Here is a 14,818-nt window from a genome sequence, read left to right as displayed (position 1 = left end):
TTTTGAATTTGATGCCAAAAACTTGGGATGGGGCAGCAAAAGACTGGTAAAGTTGTATAATGGGAAAAAAAAACCTGGTGGGACATCTCCCAAATTACAAAGGGCATCCCAGAGAGGCTGGGTTTTTCAGGAGTTAAGATGGGGTTCACCACTCTGTGAAAGACTGTGCAGGTAAATAGTGTAACAACAATAACCTTTCTCAGTGTAAAATAGCAAAAACTTGGGAATTTCACAATTTATGATACATTGTATCATTAAAGGATTCAGACAATCCAGGAAAAGATGCAAGGGACAAAGCCAACAAACAATATTGTATGACTGTGATCTTCAGGCCCTCAGGCAGCAATACATTAAAAACAGATATGATTCTACAGTTGACATCACTGCATGGGCTCAGAAAAACTTCTGAAAACCACTGTCTGTGAACACAGTTTGTTGTTGAACTGTGTGCTGATAACAAGCCGGATGATCCTGCTCCTCTTTAGCCCAGAGGATGCAGCGTCCATGATTTCCAAAAAGAATTTAAAATTTAATTTTTTCAGACCACATGACAATTTTCCAATTTACCTCAGTCCATCTTAAATAAGCTTGGACCCAGAGAAGGCGGCAGCATTTCTGGATGCTGTTTATATATGTTGACCCCTCAAACGTAAGTTAAAACTATCATGCAAAAACGAAAACATATATAAACAGCATCCAGAAATGCTGCCACCTCCTCCTCCACTTAGTGGTTTATTTTTAAGTTTAAGTAAAAATTAAACTGTCTGTCAAAACCATGCAATGTAACATTTTATTTAATTTTTTATGGGAAAAAAAGAATGAACAAATGGGCAGAATGTGTTCAAGCAAGAAAGACACCCTCTGCTCTTCAGAAAAAAGGCAAAGAGTGCCATGGGGTTAGGGTTCCCATCCATTCAGGGTTTTGCTAGAACAACCTGGACTTTGATTGTCTGCTCATGAAAAAATTTATTCTATTCCTGGACACAAAATGTCTCAGAATCCAAGCGTTTTCATGTGTTAGCATTTCCTATGCAGCTTAAACTGCATCTTTTATTCAATCAAACAATTTGTGTACAAGGAATGGGTGCGATTAGCTCAGATTATGGGCAGTTGTTAGAGAAAGGTGCATTGCTGGTAATGTTCATGCACTAGGCTGCACTGCAACACAATAATGCAAACTCTCTGGTTCTGGAGCTGAACTGGCAATGGAAGCATAGTTAAATTAGTAAAAAAAAAATCAGTAATCCAAGAATTTTACAGGCTGAGGCGATGACCCTAGATGGTGTAGATTCTCTTCCACTCTGGAATTGTAAAAGCAGCAAGGAGAGTTCAACCCCCTCAAGCAGGAGCTAAAATGTTTCGCAATAGTTCGGTTGTCCACAGTCCAACTTGAGCTGCTTGTTCTGAATTGCTGACATACTTGTTGATGCTTTTGATATGCCAACAACAGGGACAACAGAGATTGGTGGAGTGAGTTTGCGTTTCTTGCAAAAATAAAATGCCACATGAGAGCGATATGGCAGTGATACTCTGGCACAAATACTCTGGGCCCAGGTCTTGCTATGTACCCCCATTGATCATAATATGAGATGAAAAATTAGAGTTTGAGTGCAAACGGAAATGAGAACAGGTACTTTTGATAGTTGAGAGTTAAACACTAAACACAAACATTTTCCCAAGCGTGGAATGCCACCATCAACCCCCCTCCTCTCGTGCTGGGGCTTGGCTTGGCCAACTGGCTTGAAGTGTTTCAGATAAGGCTTCTTGATGGAGCCTCGAGTAGAGGGAGAAAAGCAGGGCCACTAAATAACCTCTCCCACACACTGAACAAATGGTACTTTCATCAGGACTGTTGAAGTTGCCCAGAGAGCCTGTGGGTTTGGGCTTTATCTGGACTGTCAACCATCTTTTGAAGAACCCCAGTACCCTCACTTATATTTAGCTGTGCCTAGTTTAGTTTTATTGAATTCACGTGTTTCATTCTCATATCATGTTAAATTGTTACTCACTCAGTGAACAGATTTTCATTGCAATCTACACTATATAGTATGAAATAAATGTTCAAACACATTTTGTTGTTTGTTGTTTACACCACACACACAACTCCTTTGCTTAAAAAGAAGCATAGATTTGGCCTAAACTTTCCAAACAAACACTGGAACAATATAATCTGGTCAAATGAAACAAACTTAGAACACTCTGGCAATAATTTGGCTTCTCATGTTTGGAGAAACACATGATCTCAAGAATGGCACACTTACAGTGAAGTATGGAGGTGGAAGCATCACTGCCAAAAGTACAGGGGTGTTACATGTCATCGAAAGAAAATGAGTGAAGCAATGTACCCAGAAATGCCAGAGAAGAATTTCGTCAGCCAAGAAAATTTAATCTGGGGAGAAGATGGATGTTTCAACAACCCCAAACACACAGCTAAATGAACTTGAGCCTGGTTTCTAAAAGAGAAGGTGAAGGTGTCTCATGCATCCCTCTGGCTCTGAGGAATGTAAGGACCCCATTTCCCAGAACTTTCTGGGAAATCACATGACCGATGAACCTCCACAACCCATCAATCACTGTTCCAGTTCACTTGAATACTAGCCTGTTAACCTGTTATGTGTATCATATGACTAGGTCTAGCTGAGTATTTAAGTCTGGGCTTTAGTATAGGCTCTTTGCGAGGTACTGGTTCTCTCTGTAGAGCTACTAAGTGTTTCTGTCTGTTATATTGCCTTCATGTTTTCCTGAGTTTTTTGGCTTCCTGACTTTGCCTTTTTGTCCTTGCCCTTTTGGATTTGGTTGTCTCATATTGTCATTCTCTGTATTTTGGCCTTTTTGAATTTAACCACCACCTGTCTATCATCAGTAGTGTCAAACCCCTTTGAAGTAAAGCCTCATTTTTTGCTTTCTACCGCAAGTGTCTAGCTAATTATATGCCGTTGCAAGGTGTTTGCATGGCCTGAATTCTATTGAAAAGTGGAGAATTTTGAAATTGTAGCTCCAACAGAGAGACCCGTGTAACTTTGGAGAATTGAAGACTGTTTACCAAGGTGAATGAGCCAAAATTGAACTAAAAGCTGCAAAAAGCTAATTACTTCTTACTGTAGATGTCTCAAAGCAGTAATTGCTAACAATGGCTTTGCAACAAAGTGCTAATGTTATACATTTCTGTTGTCTGAATACTTCCCTATGAATGGACTTTTACATGTCTCTGTTTATACTTATGGACACATAATTTTGCTCATATTTAGTATAATGCCAAAAAGCATGTGTAAACTTGAAGTGGATATATGCACTGGAATTACAGTAGTGTACAAAAGTCTTAGGCACCTTTGTGCTTGTAAAAACACAATATGTCATTAAAATAAATACAAAAAACAGAATTTCATTTTTTCAAAAGTAGTTGATTTTGTGAGCTAATTTGATGAACAAAGTTTGGTTCCAAGTGTCTCCAGCCACTGCATCAGAACACTTGAGCATAGATGAAGCATTGATTCATCAAATCAGGAACTGTAGAAGAGCAAGAAAATTTCATATAAATTAATTGACATCCAGAAAACCGCTACTTATATTTGTATTTATTCTAATATTAGTGCTTTTCTGACTAGATTTTCAATTCAAACAATTGCACTTGCACAGTGCTGTATATTGACTATTTACTAAAACAAAAGTGTCTGAATATTTATTTTCCCACTTTTCACTATAAAAGCAAATGCTAAGAATCTAATAGGCAGACAACAAAATGTCTTGTTAGAGCAAACGTCTTGTTTTTGAAGTTGGGAGGAGTGAGAACAGTAGTCTACACTCTTAAAAATCTAGATCCACGAGTTCTAAAAAGAAACATTTCATTCTTTATTGGATCTTTGCATGGCGAAGTGGTTCTTCAGACTGATGGAAAAGAAGCTGTATATGGTTCTATATAGAGTGGACAAAGTAAACAAATCATGTACTTGAGTTAAAGTAGAGATACCCAATTTAAAATATTACTCCAGTAAAAGTAGAAGTTCCGCTTTTTAGACCTCCACTTGAGTAAAAGCACAAAAGTATTTGCCTTCAAATGTACTTAAGTATCGAAAGTAAAAGTACTAAAAGATGAATTATCGCCTGTTATCATTTTTATAACAAGACTCTTGCATGAACTCATTTTAGGTTAAAAGTAGAGGAATGAGAATACCCAAGGTAAAATATTGCTCCAGTAATGAATTACATTTACTTAGTTGCTGTCCACCACTTTTTATACAGCACCAAAAAAGGGTTCTTCTATTGTTACAAGCTTGCTCTCGTAACAATAGAAGAAAACTTTTTGGTGCTCTATAGAACTGTCTTCATAAAGATTCGACACATAACTGCACACTTGAAAATGATGGTTCTTCAGGGGTTCTTCAGTGAAGAAAATGGCTTTAAATAGAACCATGAACACAAAGGGTTCAAGAAATGTCAAATGTCAAACCTGTAACAATAGCAGAACCCCTTTTGGTACTATATAGAACCCTTTTAAAAAGTTTCTATATAGAACCATCTACGGCCTTTCACGCTGCCCTTTAAACATGCAAAGGGTTCTTTGAGTGTTCATGATTCCATATTGAACCATTTTCTTTACTAAGGTACATTGAAGAACCATCAGTTTAAAGTGTGTATACAACACATTCTCCATCAGTCTGAAGAACCATTTCACAATGCAAAGACCACTTTAAGCACATAGAAATCATGGTTCTAAAAAGAACCATACTAACCCTGGTTCTTCCAGGGTTACTAAACAACCCTGGAAGAACCAAGGGTGAGCACCCAAGTGAGCACAACTGTTCTCTGTTTTTGGACGGGTGGTGTCGAGAATAGAATACGCTGCTGTGGGTTACGTACACAGGTGTCGTGACATCCTGTGACTTGGAGAGAGATGAATCCGAGGAACAGCTCATGTGAATGCGCCTTTTTATGTGGTGCTGTCCTCTTTTGTAGAACCCTAATCAAAAGTGGGATGCAGCATTGACTGGACGCCTGGAATGTCCCTGCTTTTGTCTCTCCTCTCTCAGAGTAATCATAAACAGAGCCTGCCTTGCATCTGTAATGCAGGGCATACAATTCCAGCTCTCGCTCTCTCTCCTACCCACCTCCTCCTTCTGCTCAGCAGACAGAGGAGCTCTAGGAAACAAAAGGGGCTTTCAGTTTCTCTCCCTCTTTACAGTGAGAGGGAGATCTTTAGCGGTGGATGAAAACCGCCTTTGGCAAGAAGATGAGGGAGAGCGCCAGGTTGCTGCTCACCATGAGAGACTGTGGGTTACTTTCCACTGCAGTGATGGTCATTGAGATCTACCTTTGCGTTCTCTGACAAGAGGTGAATCAGGCTTGCTGGCCATCAAAAATGCTGAGCTATGGACAATCCAGCTTTGACTCTTTATTCATAATGCGTTCTAAACCCATGCAATGAACAGCAGGCACTGCCATGCAACAGGGAAGGAAAGTGGGTTAACAGTCAAATGGAGATGTAGCTCATTATAGGTTGTGCAGCATAATGTTCTGTGTTGCCCCATATTCAGTTGTACTGGCACTGTCAGTCTTTCAAATGATTAATAAGAGTAAAGAACAGAAATACAGTTTTTATGAGTTTTCAGAATTCAGCCTCTGACCAAATGTCCAGGAATTTTTCAGGGCCAATGTGGTAACCCTACACTCTTAAAAAAACAATGGTTCTTCAAGGGTTCTTTAGTAAAGAAAATGATTTTATATACAACCATGAACAGTCACAGAACCTTTTGCATGATGAACTGGTTCTTTGCATCCTGAAATGGTTTGTCAGATTGATGGTAGAATGTGCTGTAGATGGTTCCATATAGACCTTTTTTGAAAAGGGTTCTATGATGTTCTTACAATAGAAGAACCCATTTTCTTTACTAAAGAACCCTTGAAGAACCATCCTGTTTAAGTGCGTAATATTAAAAACGGAATACTGTGGCATCTAGTGCAGGAGGTGTGGCCATGCAAAGTGGCTGTTTGGAGGCATGATGGCTTGTGGTAGAAGAGAGTGTAATGTTTGTAGTTTAAGCTGCTAAATAGCAAGATGTTAGATTCAGTAGTGTCTTTTGACCACATTAATGGTCAGGCCTCAGAACTTTTAAAAACTACACTACATACATTTTGGGGATTTGGAGACCTCTCTGGTGGAAATGTGTAATTGCATGCAACAATGGGTTGTCCTTCAGACCCCTTCATAGAGTGGATGAATTTGATGATTGCAAGTGTGTTGAAAGAGTACTCAACGAGAACTACAATGCACGTATGACATGGTCAAAAAAAGTATCTAACCTGATGCATCAACATCATGTTTTAGCATGTTTTTTTTCTCATGACTCAGTAATGCTACTTTTTTCAGTTTTAACAAAGAACTTTTCTATCTAGTTCCGGTTTGATCCCCAGAGGCGACAGCATGACTGAGGTGCCCTTGAGCAAGACACCTAACCCCCAACTGCTCCCCGGGCTCTGCGGATTGGGCTGCCCACCGCTCCGGGCAAGTGTGCTTACTGCCCCCTAGTGTGTGTGTGCTCACTAGTGTGTATGTGGCGTTTCACTTCACGGATGGGTTAAATGCGGAGGTGAATTTCCCTGTTGTGGGACTAATAAGGGTCTCTTAATAAAATTTAGATTGTCTTACTTCAAATGGCAGTTATTTTGTACACGTGTGAAGGGTAAAACTATTATGAAGCATTTGTTAAGAAAAGTATCTGTGATTGAACTCCCAACTTAGGAGCAACTTTGTGTGACATTCGCTCTAAAAACATCCTTTATAATGCAATTTATTTTTCTCTCTTCGCTGTTGTAATACTGAACTAGCTTGACTTTACTGATTTTAAGTTTAAGGCAGCATACTATCACACTTTCTGTTTTTGCCACCCTTCATTTATTTCATTTCCAGTCAAAATGTCTATTAAGTCCAGTTTTTCATTTTTAGCTTAGGGGAAAAGAGCAGAAAACATTACACAGCAGCCTTAACAACTAAATATATCATCACACCTTCAGCATTTAGTTTGTCCACTCTTGGCCTTTTTTACAGCCTCCGCTCTTTTCAAGAGACTCACTTTCAGTTTTTAAAAGAAATCCGCAGGGGTATTTTTCCAAAGTTCAGTCTAAGAAGCTGGTTGTATTTTCTGTGTTTCACAATCCAAGTAATCCCAAACACACTCCGTGATATTGAGACCTGTACTCCGGGGTGGTCAGTCCACTGTTCACACCTGCAGCTTCGTTGTCTAATTTGCAAATGTTCTTCTTCTTTGTCTGTTTCCTTTTCTCGGCAAGGGCTTCTTGGCAGCTACACGTTCTTTCAGACCCATAGCACCGAGTTATGTTCTCACAGTGGAAGGATGGACAGCAGAAACACCTCCTGTTTTGTCATTTGTGTCTTGCATCTGATCTCCTCAGGAATATCTGCTGATTTATCTAACGTTTTTAATGGAAATGTAACTGACTTTTGCACAGTATGAGCAAAACAGCTCCAAAACCCACATCTTAAAGCCCAAACTGTTCTTTGCATTTATGTTCCCTGACATCCCTATGGCTCCTATTCTTTTGGACCTCAGATCGCTTCCTCTTCTTTTGTGCGTTGATCAAATTAAAGCTGGCTAATGTTTCATTGTGGCAGGCGGAGTTTTCCTGCGAGCCTGAAGTTAACACGGAGCTGCCTGTCAGGTCCGCATGATTCAGGGGATTTTCAGGAGGCCCTTGAGGACCCTTCCAGGGCTAAAAGAGGCGACCCGGCGAGGTAAATGCTGCAGGCAAGACTGCATCAATAGCCCAGCTCCCGGCAACCATTCAGCCTATTAGCAGCCATTCTGGACTTTCACCATCCATTCAGCATGTCCGCAGGGATGCGGCTTTGTGAGCGGGGAGCCTTTTCTCCCACAAAACAAGGCATCGTGCACAATAAAGCATGAGATTATCAAAATAGAAGGGCGAAAGAGAAGAAATAATCCATCTGTGTCAGTCCGTCTTGGTGGTTCTCGTTTCTCCTTGGGTGCCTAACTGTCCGAAAAGTGGAGCTCATGGTTTTCTTGGGTACAGAATGTAGTCAGTCGAACGTGACTCCAACTAAGACTATTATAGGTCAGTCAACTTGTTCTGTCTATGTTCTATGTGTGTGCTGCATTTCATATGAATACATATACAGTTTATAAAGCTTTATGAGATTTATTATAAGAAGTAGGCCTTTAGGTTCTGAATTTCAAGCTGGGTCATTCGCTATTAAAGTGTCAAATGTTGTCCCACAACTCTAAAATAATAAAAATGAGCTCAAAATAAGAAGAAACCTCACAAAGTTCATGTCTGTGACTTTAATCTGTTCCTATATTAGCTAATAAAAACAGTATGATACTTCTTCATTTTGATGCTTTGTTTGATGTTTAGTCATGTCACACCAGTGACATCATAGATTTTTTTTTTTAATCTTATGCCAAACAACAATGGCGATGGTTGTTTTCCAGTTCAAACCATACAAATGCATTAATGCATGGCTGTTCTATGTTGAAATTCTTGAAAGAGTTGTTGAAATGTTGAAAGAATAGTTGCCTTGAGAATTTTTGTCAGTAGTGCTAATGAAAAGTAAAAGGTGCTTTCGAAATATTTCTTGTCTAGTTATCTCACCGAAAGAATGATTAACTTGGACAAGTCCCCAGTTAGTGTAATCTCTCTTTATGTTTCTGAAAAAATGTTGCTAAAGTATCAACAGACGTATATGTCACAGAAACATGTCAGTGGTGTCACCCATGACACAAAGTAAAAATTGAAATACCATACACTGTTAGAAATAAAGGTACCATGCAGGTACATGATTTGTTTATCAAGGTACAAACAAAGTAAATGTACCCTCAAAGGTGCAAGAGCAGTTTTAATGTCCAGTTGAGTACCTTAAATAAGTATTCCCCAGTGGAAAAGCAGTCATTTGTATCTTTTTATAAGCAATGTTTTAAAACAGAACAGTAAAATAAAAAGCCTGGAGACGAGACGGGGTGTGTGGAGTCAATATAACTTAGAAAATAAAATTTCAGTGGATTATGGTACAGTTATGTTTCCTGACTAAAGGTACTGAGATGTACCCCTAAGGGGACCACCACAGTGACAAAAAGGGAACTGCCCCACTGACAGTGGCGTACCTTTTTTCTGAGAGTGTAATATGAATGCAATATTTGTGATTTTCTACATACAATGTGACTTTGAATCTGAAGTGGCAGTGGACTACATTTTTAAAAAGTTCAGTACTTTTAGTACTTTTCTCAGTGGTGTTACAGTCAGTGGTGTTAGAGTCAGTGGTGTTAGAGTCAGTGGTGTTAGAGTCAGTTGTGTTAGTCAGTGGTGTAACAACTTTGCTGGTGATGCCCAGATGCTCAACTAACGTTCATCTTTCTCTACTCAAACATAAAGTTAAATCCAGATGTTTGCTAGTTATGCTTATTATTTAGTTATTTAAAGACTGCCAATGTGCACATCTATGTTGATTAGCTGATGTCGCCTTATCCTACTTATGATATCAGTTTTTTTGTCTTTATGGACCACCGTGGGATCCTTTACCCACCCTGACATGAAGAGCTAGTGGGCTTCTGTGCTTTTAAATGCTTTGAGAGACTCTCCAGAAGAGGAAGAGGGGTCGAGTATGAGATAAATATATATGTCAGGATCGCTGCCTGTTTTATCAACTTTATCGAGGTAACGTTTCTGTCTTCCGAAGTAAGGCGAGTAATTTTAGCCGTCTTTCCCCTCTAGCTGTGTTCGCACAGAGCAGCGAAGCCAGAAATTCGGTCCCAAATATGGTAGCCACAACAGAAAAATCATGTGACTGAAACCCTAGGGTATGGCATACTGTTAACTGAAAAAACGGCACATTTTTAAAGAGAACATAGAATTGCTTGGAGAGGACCTCTTGATTGGGCATAATGGTCAGATATTGAGCAGGATGTGACTGCGTCCTCTGATCTTTGGCTGACTTATCTACACTTTGTATAAACTTTCACAGGATAAATATCCGTTTATAAAGTGAACCATCACTTTGTGTGTTTCCTGTGCTGCCCAATTAGCTGGAGTGTGAATGTGGACTAACCCCCTGACCGCTCATTAGAAAGTGCTCTGAATGCTTTGTTTCAGTGGGCTCGTCATAGTTGATAAGGTGAGTAACCCCTTAAAAAAAGCAGCATTCAGCCTCGCATACTTTCACTTCACCCAGCTTGTGAGAAAAGGCACTGTGCAAAAACGGGAAAAGTGCTCCTTTGTGGGAAGGAGTATATTTAGGAATGCCCCCAAAAATAGGCCATCTGATGAGTCCCTCAAATTGTCGAGAGCGTGAGAAATCTGTGAATGGAGACGGTTTATTACCTATTATGTAAAGTCACAGCTATTATCGAAACCCCCACCAGCACCATCATCATCAGTGTGACATGCCTATTGATGTAGACCGTTCGAGATCCGAACCGAATAGGTTCAAAGTCAGAGTTCAAAACCCATTTTGGATTTTTAACTGACTAAAATCCTTTTGCGTTGAATAAACCAAGACCTATACATATGATTATGCTTAGGGTGTTAAAATAACTGAACATTCAATTCTATCACTACCAAAACAATCATAACACTAACAAAACGCCACCAAATGCGTTGGTACTGATTGTTTCGGTAGTGGAAAAATAAGTTACTTTTAAGCAAAACTCAAATCCGGTACATGGCTAGCAGACAGTTTTACATACTTAAAATTATAATATTGTTCATTAAAACACATACGTTTACTTAATTGCAGAAAATGTCTGTTTTGGTAATGACAATTCTTAATGTTCCACACAGATTTTCAGACTTTAGGACACATTTACTTCAAAAATGCTCACCATGTGGCCATGAGGGACAGGGATGCAGTCTTACTTCCTGCTATAAAATGCAGGGGTGTGGCCCGTGGTTGACAGTAATGAAGTAAATGTAATTAGTTACTGTACTTAAGTAGTTTTTTCGTGTATCTGTACTGACGTTTTTCCATTTTGGGTGACTTTTATTTTCACTCCCTACATTTTAAAGTAAAATATCTGACTTTTTACTCCACTACATGCAAAATCTGTCATTCCTTTCAGCTTATGTGTGCATCAAAATAAAAGAAGTGCAAAGCAAGCAAACACGATTTCATTTTATAGTAAATTAGTTTGGGCTGGTTTATGTTTATGAACAGACGCCTACAGATCAACATAGTAAAGGAGCTCATCTGTGATCCTGAGTTTAAAGCCAGTTTTTATTCAACTTAAACTTGGAACTAAGTTGTAAATAAATCTGAAACTGAAACTTTGCTTGTGTGTAAAAAGTGATTTCAGAGCCACTCGGTTCTCCCTGATGGAAACTGTATACCTTCAGTGTTTTGTGCTTATGATCATTTTAATAGACGTCAGCGTCGCTAATTAATGACTTTCTATTAAAAGTCTGGTTTACCAAGAGAGACGCAGGAGAATTACTCTTTTAGTACTTTTACTTTATACTTAAGTACATTTGAAGGCAAATACTTTAGTACTTTTACTCAAGTGGAGGTCTAGACATGTAATCTGTGATGAGAATAGAGAGCAGGTGGAAGAGAATCTGGAGAGGTGGAGGTTTGCACTGGAGAGGAGAGGAATGAAGGTCAGTAGAGATAAGACGGAATACATGTGTGTGAATGAGAGGGAGGCAGGTGGAAAGGTGAAGATGCAAGGAGTAGAGGTCGTAAAGGTGGATGACTTCAAATATATTGGGTCAACCATCCAGAGCAATGGACAGTGTAGAAAAGAGGTGAAGAAGAGGGTGCAGGCAGGATGGAGTGGGTGGAGACGGATGTCAGGGCTGATGTGTGACAGAAGGATAGCAGCAAGAGTGAAAGGGAAGGTTTACAAGACAGTAGTGCGTTCTGCTATGATGTATGGTTTGGAGACTCTGTCTAAAAGACAGGAGGCTGAGCTGGAGGTGGCGGAGATGAAGATGCTGAGATTTTCGTTGGGAGTGACAAGGATGGACAAGATTAGAAATGAACAGATCAGAGGGACAGTGAAGGTGGAGCAGTTTGGAGATAAAGCCAGAGAGGCCAGGTTGAGATGGTTTGGACATGTGTTGAGGAGGAATAGTGGATATATTGGTCAAAGGATGTTGGAGATGGAGCTGCCGGGTAGAAGGAGAAGAGGTAGACCTCAGAGAAGGTTTATGGATGTAGTTAAGTTGGACATGGAGATGGTTGGTGTGAAAGTAGAGGAGGCAATGGATAGGGCAAGATGGAGGCAGATGATCCGCTTTGGCAACCCCTAAAGGGAGCAGCTAAAAGAAGAAGAAGACTTCTGATATTTAAGTACATTTGAAGGCAAATACTTTTGTACTTTTACTCAAGTGGAGGGCTAAAGGGAGGAGCTTCTACTTTTACTGGAGTAATATTTTACCTTGGGCATCTTTAACTAAAATACACCACTGGGTGTGGCTAAAATAAGGCTCCATCTATGGACTTACAACTCCTTGTGTTTCAGTAGTGACATAAAAACGTGGGCCTTTATTTAAAATGGAACTCATACATCTAAATATTTCAATTTCTCTTGAAAAGAAATCAAAATGTTTTAGGTTTTTTTTACAATTTAAATACGCTTAAGTTGTTTCAACATAATACATTTTCTATGCGTATGTTTAAAGTGTCATAATGGAGATTTACTTAGTGGTGGAGGCTTTTGTAGAAGTGAAAGTGTGCTTAAAGTGAAACAGTAAATTATCCATTCAAATAAACACATTATCCTTCAAGAGAATCTAGGGTTCTGAACATGAATGAAGTAATGAAACACGGTGAAATGACGCCAAAGCGCTCTAACATTACAAAACATGCAGCCAGAATCCACGACCTACTTTAAATCCCTATCCACTCGGATAATTTAGAGATGCTAACAGGTGCATGTTGTTGATAATTACTTCAAACGTGGAGCTAATGGCTAGGATTACTTGGAGAGGGGTTTCTAGAACACTCATTGTCCCGATTTCCACACAGACGTTTCCGAATGGGATTATAGTAAAGTATAGCATAGGCAATGGTTCTATATAGAACCATGAACACTCAAAGAACCCTGTGCATAATTCAAGGGTTCTTTCCATTGTTGAACGGTTCTTCAGATGGCTGGAGAATGTGCCGTACACAGTTCTATATTGAACCTTTTTGAAAAGGTTCCAAAAAAGGTTCTTCTGTTGTTAGAATGTCTGGCCTGTAACTACAGAAGAACCCTTTTTGGTGTACTTATTGTCCCAATTTCCACACAGACGTTTCCGTATGGGATACACCGAGGGGCATGAGAGCAAACTCAGATGACTATGCTTTACATTGATGCTCAAACTCAATTCATCTTCTCATAAGTCATGCTCCATTAGTTCTCTGAAGCTGAACAAAATTAATTTACTATGCTTGTTATCATCTCTGCAGCCTCCTTTAGGTCCAGATGTGAACAGAATGGTCATTTCCCTTACACAGCACCCACTCTCAACTCAGACTTCACCCTGACTATAAGATGTCCACCCCCCCTTCTCAGGACTTTCAGTGACCCAAATCCATGCCATTCTGAAGAGCCCTGACTCTGTCAGCGCTGTGTTTTGTCTTTTCTACTCTTTCAGTGACGTTTATTAGAACTAAAAAGAGAGAGAAAGAACAACAAACGCTTCCGATCGCCATGGAAAGACCATCTGTGTATGGATGATTAGACATGAAACTGTTAAAGATGGAGAACAAAGGCGTCTTGTTTGGAAAGAACCTCTTAAATCAGGCATGATGGTAACAGATGCTGAGTGGATGGTGGCAACATCTTCTGATCTTCATCTTCTGACTTGTCCCCTTTTGAACCTGGAGTTTAACAAAATGATGAAAAGCTACAGAGAAACGGAGGCTCCTAACAACCACCTGGAAGACCTGGTAGACACCAAAACTGTCCCTGTCAGATAAACAGCACTTATAGCTTTCATCGTTGAGAGAGAGCAAGAGGAGAAAATCAAGCTCCACTCTTCCTTCAGATTTGAAAACATCCACAGTCCATCCTTCCACTGTGAGAAGGCAGCTCAGCGCTGTGGGTCTGAAATGATGTGTAGCTGTCAAGAAGCCCTTACTGAGAAAAGAAAATGGAGAAGAATGAAGAAGCTGCTGGTGCTCTCAGAACAATAAACTGACCACCCTCCAGACCTCAAAATCCCTGAATGTGTTTGGGTTATTTGGATCGTGAGAAGCAGAAAATGCTAAACTAACTTCTAAGACTGAACTTTATATGTGTGGAAAAATATCCCTGCAGATTTCTCTGAGACACTGAAAGCAAGTGTGCTAAAAACAATGGAAGCTGTATTAAAGGCAAGCATTCCTCACTATGTACTGGAAAATCTCTGATATTATTGCTGAGGCTGTTTTCTGTTAAATACATGTTTTCTGCTTTTTCTGACTCTAAAAATTGAATAAATTGTACTTGGAGGCTGTTTTGACTGGAAAGTAAACAAAGGAAGGATGGTCTCTGACCTGTGGTGGACAAAGTACACAATTCATGTACTTAAGTAGAGATACCCAAGGTAAAATATTACTCCAGTAAAAGTAGAGCTTCCTCCATTTAGACCTCCACTTGAGTAAAAGTACTAAAGTATTTGCCTTCAAATGTACTTAAGTATCAAAAGTAAAAGTACTAAAAGAGTAATTCTGGCTCTGATGTCCTGTTATCATTTTTATAACAAGACTGGCTTCATGAACTCATTTCAGGTGAAAGTCCTCCAGCGTCTCTCTTGGTAAACCAGTCTTTTAATAGAACGTCATTAATTAGTGACGCTGACGTCTATTAAAATGATCAGAAGCACA

Source organism: Pygocentrus nattereri, chromosome 18, assembly GCF_015220715.1.
Source record: "Pygocentrus nattereri isolate fPygNat1 chromosome 18, fPygNat1.pri, whole genome shotgun sequence".
NCBI lineage: Eukaryota > Metazoa > Chordata > Actinopteri > Characiformes > Serrasalmidae > Pygocentrus > Pygocentrus nattereri.
Note: the sequence above shows the minus strand (reverse complement) of the source record.